The sequence below is a fragment of the Triticum dicoccoides genome, chromosome 5A (genome assembly GCF_002162155.2).
Source record: "Triticum dicoccoides isolate Atlit2015 ecotype Zavitan chromosome 5A, WEW_v2.0, whole genome shotgun sequence".
NCBI classification, from domain to species: Eukaryota; Viridiplantae; Streptophyta; class Magnoliopsida; order Poales; family Poaceae; genus Triticum; species Triticum dicoccoides.
In genome coordinates, this window is record NC_041388.1 from 691,773,449 (window position 1) to 691,782,536 (window position 9,088).

General features: G+C 44.4%; 1 pseudogene; it reads left to right on the forward strand.

Annotated features, from left to right (window-relative positions):
• Nucleotides 1–559: 559 nt before the first annotated feature.
• LOC119300469 lies at nt 560–2,275 on the forward strand (annotated as a pseudogene).
• Nucleotides 2,276–9,088: the final 6,813 nt, after the last annotated feature.

The window sequence follows — 9,088 nt, forward strand, 5'->3', positions numbered from 1 at the left end:
GGGAGGCGGCGGATCCGGCGAAGATCGGCAGCCAGGAGGAGAGGAGCGGCGAGGAGGGTGGCTGGGACCGGGCAGTTCAGGGAAGCTGGGACAACACTATATAGAGCCTGCTATGATCCAAATAACTATTCTAATCTTGGGATTAGAATAGTGTTGTCCTATATATAATAATAATAATAATAATAATAATAATAATAATAATAATAATAATAATAATAATAATAATAATAAAGCACGGATTGAGTCTCCGGGTTCACCGTCGTGGTCTTTTTACACAAAGGTATCTGTAGTTTTTAATAATTGAACCCGCGGTACTGTTTTTAAGTGGTGAACAGAGAAAGCGTTTCGTGGCCGGTGGGTTGTGCCTCATGGATGCGGAGCAGATTTATAAAAAAGAACACACGAACTTGGGACCTCCTCCTCGATGCGTAAGGGTATGGCGCCGCCGCCGCCGCTGCTGCCACACGCGGCCGGTCTTCTCGGATCACCGCCGCCACGCGCGGCCGGTCTTCTCCGTCCATCCGTTCTTGGGGTCCCCTACTTCTGTTTTCCTCCCCGCAAGCAATCCCCGGCTCCTACCGACCCCGCAGCTTCATCGTCGCAGTCGCCACCACCGTCGCCTCCATGAACCAGCCGGTGCAGAAGAACACCCCCTACATAGGTACACGGTGGCACCATCCTCCCTCACTAACCTCTTCTCTGCCGCCGCTGTCCGCGCTCGATCGCTCGCCAGCTGTTTGACGAAATTTCTCAGCGAGATGCGCATGGTTCGCCCCCGGCTGCTCTCCGGGTTGCTTCCCCGGGTGCGGAAGGACCTTGCCTTTTCTTGTTCCTGTGCGATGGAAAACTAAGCCGAGCTCCGTCCCTGCTTTCGTCGGTGCAGGTGGACTGGCGGAGGAGGGGGAGAGAAGATCGTGCATGCGGTGTTTGTGCCGTTCAGGGAGATCAAGGCCGCTCGACCAGGCCACGCAGAAGCACTGCTCCTTTGGGTTCTTCACGTTCCTGGAGCGCGAGAACACCGCCACCGCCATGGACAACATGGATGGCGCCGAGTTCTTCGGCCGCGTCCTCACCGTGAACTACGCCTTCCCTGAGAAAATCAAGGGAGGGGAGCAGGGATGGGCCGCGCAGCCAGGTATGTCATGCGTCCCGTGCTTCTCCTCTGTTCAGTTACGTTACGCTCTGCTTTCGTGCTTGCGTACCTGGTTGCTTGACACTAGGGTTAGGGCTGCCAAATGTTTTTCTTACCTGGTATGAAGTTGGAAGATTAAGGGTGAGGAATTTTTAGGATGCGATTAGACTAAAGCCTAAAGATTGATATGGTGTTAATGTCTGTGAATTATGATTTTGTATTGTGGTTTGTCTTTACGTTCTCATTATAAGGATTTACTATAGTTCAAATTGATAGATAAATGAATTGTCCATGTACATTAAGTTTTTGTACTGAGTCAAGGAGAAAAGTCAGCCACCGCTGCGGCAACATGTCGCAGCCGTGTGAGTGTGTGGATGGGCTGACTGGTGATGGGACTTGGGGAACAAGAGCATGGGAAGCCAGGCCTTAGGAGCAAAGGCGATGGGCAGCGCGAGGACCTCGACAGTGTAGCGGTGCCTACTGGTTTTACAGGTTCCTCTCTCTCCCTTGCTTTCTCCGCCTCAATCCCAATCTTACCTCTACTTGCCGTACCATGTACATCATGTAGAACAAACTGGTTATGGAGGTGAGTGTCCCATCCATGACAAGCATAGAGCACCCATGAATTGAAACAGAGCACTAGTGTTCAGTTAGACCAGAGGGGCACACACACGATCATGTTTCGGGAACCACTGCATCATAATTTTTCGTTTTAAACCGAGTGCTGGTTAAATAAGCACAACCCTCTTATTACAAGGTTAAGTTCAACTCAACACCAGCAATATTGGCTTGTAATGAGCTAGATTGGCTGAGACTGGACATTATGGATTTGGTAGTGTTTATACTATATACTGGAAAATGGTAGCATAGTCTTTGTATGCTTATTTTTTTAATCGACAACACTCTAGAGTCTTGATGCTTAACTGTTGCTTTGAAATATTTGGATTGCATATTAAACTAGAGTTTCAGTGTTGAAATTTGATACCTTGCATTAGAGAGGTATAAACACTAGACAACAAGGTCACTTTGATGCAAGCTAACCGTTTACATGAGGCTTCAGCGATGTGGATTCCAGCTTACTTTGATGTTTACATGAGACTATTTCCAGATTACCTGATCTAATATTTGCTGATTGTAGTGTGAGCCAATGAAATCAGATGACGTTTCTCAATGGGGAAATTTGGATGTTGTGTGTTACCTGTTGTTTCTTCATAACACACAGCTAAATTTCAGATTATCTTCATTGTATAGCTAATCCTCTGCCCCTCTGTAGTAAGCCTAGAATTTGAATATTTTGTACTTTGACAGTTTAGCATATACCATCTTCTTAGATTTCTTCTATTAATGTTAATAGAGTGTATAATTATTTCCTAATCAGAATTAAGAAATGTTCCCGACCAAAATAATTAAGCCAGGACCCAGATTAGTGATGAAATACTTGAGTTGTACAACAACTGAATTGCATCATTTCTATTTTATACAGCAGCCAGGACCCAGATTAGTGATGTTTATATGAACAGAAAACCGTATGAGATTTTCATGACAATATGTATGATCTCTACTTGTAAAGACTGGTACTTTAAGCCTAGAGGGACCCCTTTTGGAAAATATAAAGAAAATTTCAGCTTAGAATGACCCAACGAATTTCCTCATTGAGAAATTTTCAGCTTAGAATGACCGAACAATTTCCAGTTTACTTTAAGTAAGCTTAGAATGAACCAATGAAGTGTACTTTGCATCATACAAAAGGAAATTGTCGTGTACTCAGTATATACTTGTAAAATATAACTAACACATACATAAGAACAGTAAACCATGTCTAAAGTTTGGATCTGTACATAATTTTTAGGTCTACTGAATCTCATTATATTAACTTGGTTGGTGGTCATTGCTTCCTGTTTTAGCTATTTGTTGTTGGAAATATGCCCTAGAGGCAATAATAAAAGTATTACTATTATATTTCCTTGTTCATGATAATTGTCTTTTATTCATGCTATAACTGTATTATCCGGAAATCGTAATACACGTGGGAATACATAGACCACAATATGTCCCTAGTGAGCCTCTAGTTGACTAGCTCGTTGTGATCAACAGATAGTCATGGTTTCCTGGCTATGGACATTGGATGTCGTTGATAACGGGATCACATCATTAGGAGAATGATGTGATGGACAAGACCCAATCCTAAGACTAGCACAAAAGATCGTGTAGTTCATTTGCTAGAGCTTTGCCAATGTCAAGTATCTCTTCCTTTGACCATGAGATCGTGTAACTCCTGGATACCGTAGGAGTGCTTTGGGTGTATCAAACGTCACAACGTAACTGGGTGACTATAAAGGTGCACTATGGGTATCTCCGAAAGTATCTATTGTTTTATGCGGATCGAGACTGGGATTTGTCACTCCGTGTAAACGGAGAGGTATCTCTGGGCCCACTCGGTAGGACATCATCATATGCGCAATGTGACCAAGGAGTTGATCACGGGATGATGTGTTACGGAACGAGTAAAGTGACTTGCCGGTAACGAGATTGAACAAGGTATTGGTATACCGACGATCGAATCTCGGGCAAGTAAAATACCGCTAGACAAAGGGAATTGAATACGGGATTGATTAAGTCCTTGACATCGTGGTTCATCCGATGAGATCATCGTGGAACATGTGGGAGCCAACATGGGTATCCAGATCCCGCTGTTGGTTATTGACCGGAGAACGTCTCGGTCATGTCTGCATGTCTCCCGAACCCGTAGGGTCTACACACTTAAGGTTCGATGACGCTAGGGTTATAAAGGAAGTTTGTATGTGGTTACCGAATGTTGTTTGGAGTCCCGGATGAGATCCCGGACGTCACGAGGAGTTCCGGAATGGTCCGGAGGTAAAGATTTATATATAGGAAGTCCTGTTTCGGCCATCGGGACAAGTTTCGGGGTCATCGGTATTGTACCGGGACCACCGGAAGGGTCCCGGGGGCCCACCGGGTGGGGCCACCTACCCCGGGGGGCCACATGGGCTGTAGGGGGTGCGCCTTGGCCTACATGGGCCAAGGGCACCAGCCCCTAGAGGCCCATGCACCAAGATATAGGAAAAAGGGGAGAGTCCTAATGGGGGAAGGCACCTCCGAGGTGCCTTGGGGAGGATGGACTCCTCCCCCCCTCTTAGCCGCACCCCTTCCTTGGAGGAGGGGGCAAGGCTGCGCCTCCCCCCTCTCCCCTGCCCCTATATATAGTGGAGGGGAGGGAGGGCATCCATACCTGAGCCCTTGGCGCCTCCCTCCCTCCCGTGACACCTCCTCCTCTCCCGTAGGTGCTTGGCGAAGCCCTGCGGGATTGCCACGCTCCTCCACCACCACCACGCCGTTGTGCTGCTGCTGGATGGAGTCTTCCTCAACCTCTCCCTCTCTCCTTGCTGGATCAAGGCGTGGGAGACGTCACCGGGCTGTACGTGTGTTGAACGCGGAGGTGCCGTCCGTTCGGCACTTGATCATCGGTGATTTGAATCACGACGAGTACGACTCCATCAACCCCGTTCACTTGAACGCTTCCGCTTAGCGATCTACAAGGGTATGTAGATGCACTCCCCTTTCTACTCGTTGCTGGTCTCTCCATAGATAGATCTTGGTGTTACGTAGGAAATTTTTTGAATTTCTGCTACGTTCCCCAACAGTGGCATCATGAGCTAGGTCTATTGCGTAGATTCTTTGCACGAGTAGAACACAAAGTAGTTGTGGGCGTTGATTTTGTTCAATATGCTTACCGTTACTAGTCCAATCTTGTTTCGACGGTATTGTGGGATGAAGCGGCCCGGACCGACCTTACACGTACTCTTACGTGAGACAGGTTCCACCGATTGACATGCACTTGGTGCATAAGGTGGCTAGCGGGTGCCAGTCTCTCCCACTTTAGTCGGAACGGATTCGATGAAAAGGGTCCTTATGAAGGGTAAATAGCAATTGGCATATCACGTTGTGGTTTTGCGTAGGTAAGAAACATTCTTGCTAGAAACCCATAGCAGCCACGTAAAACATGCAAACAACAATTAGAGGACGTCTAACTTGTTTTTGCAGGGTATGCTATGTGATGTGATATGGCCAAAAGGATGTGATGAATGATATATTGTGATGTATGAGATCATGTTCTTGTAATAGGATTCACGACTTGCATGTCGATGAGTATGACAACCGGCAGGAGCCATAGGAGTTGTCTTTATTTATTGTATGACCTGCGTGTCATTGAACAACGCCATGTAAATTACTTTACTTTATTGCTAAACGCGTTAGCCATAGAAGTAGAAGTAGTCGTTGGCGTGACAACTTCATGAAGACACGATGATGGAGATCATGATGATGGAGATCATGGTGTGATGCCGGTGACGATGATGATCATGGAGCCCCGAAGATGAAGATCAAAAGGAGCAAAATGATATTGGCCATATCATGTCACTATTTGATTGCATGTGATGTTTATCATGTTTATGCATCTTGTTTACTTAGGACGACGGTAGTAAATAAGATGATCCCTTACAAAATTTCAAGAAGTGTTCTCCCCTAACTGTGCACCATTGCTACAGTTCGTCGCTTCTAAGCACCACGTGATGATCGGGTGTGATGGATTCTTACGTTCACATACAACGGGTGTAAGACAGTTTTACACAGCGAAAACACTTAGGGTTAACTTGACGAGCCTAGCATGTGCAGACATGGCCTCGGAACACGGAGACCGAAAGGTCGAGCATGAGTCGTATGGTAGATACGATCAACATGAAGATGTTCACCGATGATGACTAGTCCGTCTCACGTGATGATCGGACACGGCCTAGTTGACTCGGATCATGTGATCACTTAGATGACCAGAGGGATGTCTATCTAAGTGGGAGTTCATAAGATGAACTTAATTATCTTGAACATAGTCAAAAGACCTTTTGCAAATTATGTCGTAGCTCGCGCTTTAATTCCACTGTTTAGATATGTTCCTAGAGAAAATATAGTTGAAAGTTGAAAGTAGCGATTATGCGGACAGTAGATAGCTTATGTCCTTAATGCACTGCTCAGTGTGTTGAACCTCGAACGTTGTCTGTGGATGTTGCGAACATCTGACATACACGTTTTGATAACTACGTGATAGTTCAGTTAAACGGTTTAGAATTGAGGCACCAAAGATGTTTTTGAAACATCGCGAAACATATGAGATGTTTTGAGGGCTAAAATTGGGATTTCAGGCTCGTGCCCATGTCAAGAGGTATAAGACCTCCGACGATTTTCTTAGCCTGCAAACTAAGGGAGAAAAGCTCAATCGTTGAGCTTGTGCTCAAATTGTCTGAGTGCAACAATCACTTGAATCGAGTGGGAGTTGATCTTCCAGATGAGATAGTGACGTTTCCCCAAAAGTCATTGCCACCAAGGCTCTAGAGCTTCGTGATGAACTATAACATATCAAGGATAGAGATGATGATCCTTGAGGTATTCGTGTTGTTTGACATCGCGAAAGTAGAAATCAAGAAGGAGCATCAATTGTTGATGGTTGATGAAACCACTAGTTTCAAGAAGGGCAAGGGAACAAAGGGATACTTCATGAAACGGCAATTCAGCTGCTGCTCTAGTGAAGAAACCCAAGGTTGAACCCAAACCCGAGACTAAGTGCTTCTGTAATAAGGGGAACAACCACTGGGGCAGCATTACCCTAGATACTTGGTAGATGAGAAGGCTAGCAAGGTCGATAGAAGTATATTGGATATACATTATGTTAATGTGTACTTTACTAGTACTCCTAGTAGCACCAGGGTATTGGATACCAGTTCGGTTGCTAAGTGTTAGTAACTCGAAATAAAAGCTACGGAATAAACGGAGACTAGCTAAAGGTGAGCTGACGATATATGTTGGAAGTGTTTCCAAGGTTGATATGATCAAGCATCGCACGCTCCCTCTACCACCGAGATTAGTGTTTGCGTTGAGCATAGACATGATTGGATTATGTCTATCGCAATACGGTTATTCATTTAAGGAGAATAATGGTTACTCTAATTTTGAATAATACCTTCAATGGTCTTGCACCTAAAGGAATGGTTTATTGAATCTCGGTCGTAGTGATACACATTTTCATGCCAAAAGATATAAGATAGTAATGATAGTACCACTTACTTGTGGCACTGCCATGTAAGTCATAATGGTATAAAACGCATGAAGAAGCTCCATGTTGATGGATCTTTGGACTCACTCGTTTTGAAAAGTTTGAGACATGCGAACCATGTCTATTGGTGTATACGCATGAAGAAACTCCATGCAGATGGATCGTTTAGACTCACTTGATTTTGAATCACTTGAGATATGCAAATCATACCACATGGACAAGATGACTGAAAAGCCTCGGTTTCAGTAAAATGGAACAAGATAGCAACTTGTTGGAAGCAACACATTTTGATGTGTGCAGTCCAATGAGTGCTGAGGCATGCAGTGAATATCGTTATGTTCTTACTTCACAGATGATTCGAGTAGATGGTGAGAATATTTACTTGATGAAACACAAGTCTGAATTATTGAATGGTTCAAATAATTTCAGAGTGAAGTAGAAGATCATTGTGATAAGAGGATAAAAAATATCTATGATATGATCATAGAGATGAATATCTGAGTTACGAGTTTTGGCACACAATTAAGACATTGTGGAAATTGTTTCACAATTAATACCGCCTGGAACACCATAGTGTGATGGTGTGTCCGAACATCATAATTGCACCCTATTGGATATGGTGCGTACCATGATGTCTCTTATCGAATTACCACTATTGTTCATGGGTTAGGCATTAGAGACAACCACATTCACTTTAAATAGGGCACCACGTAATTCCGATGAGATGACACCGTATGAATTATGGTTTAGAGAAACCTAAGTTGTCGTTTCTTAAAGGTTTGGGGCTGCGACGCTTATGTGAAACAGTTTCAGGATTGAGCTCGAACCCAAAGCGGATAAAATGCATCTTCATAGGAAACCCAAAACAGTTGGGTATACCTCCTAATTCAGATCCGAAAGCAATATGAATTGTTTCTAGAATCGGGTCCTTTCTCGAGGAAAGGCTTCTCTCGAAAGAGTTGAGTGGGAGGATGGTGGAGACTTGATGAGGTTATTGAACCGTCTCTTCAACTAGTGTGTGGCAGGGCACAGGAAGTTGTTCCTGTGGCACCTACACCAATTGAAGTGGAAGCTTATGATATTGATCATGAAACTTCGGATCAAGTCACTACCAAACCTCGTGGGATGACAAGGATGCGTACTACTTCAGAGTGGTACGTAATCCTGTCTTGGAAGTCATGTTGCTGGACAACAATGAACCTACGAGCTATGGAGAAGCGATGGTGGGCCCGGATTCCGATAAATGGCTCGAGGCCATAAAATCCGAGAACGGATCCATGGACTTTGGTGGACTTGCCCGATGATCGGCAAGCCATTAAGATAAATGGATCTTTAAGAAGAAGACGGACGTGGATGGTAATGTCACCGTCTATGAGGCTCGACTTGTGGCGAAGAGTTTTTCACAAGTTCAAGGAGTTGACTACGATGAGATTTTCTCATCCGTAGCGATGCTTAAGTCCGTCGGAATCATGTTAGCATTAGCTGCATTTATGAAATCTGGCAGACGGATGTCAAAACGAGTTTCCTTACCAGTTTTCGTAAGGAAAGGTTGTATGTAATACAATCAGAAAGTTTTTGTCGATCCTAAGGATGCTAAAATGTATGCTAGCTCCAGCGATCCTTCTAAGGACTGGAGTGAGCATCTCGGAGTTGGAATGTACGCTTTGATAAGATGATCAAAGATTTTGGGTCTATACAAAGTTCATGAGAAACTTGTATTTCCAAAGAAGTGAGTGGGAGCACTATAGAATTTCTGATGAGTATATGTTGTTGACATATTGTTGATCAGAAATGACGTAGAATTTCTGGAAAGCATATAGGGTTATTTTGAAAGT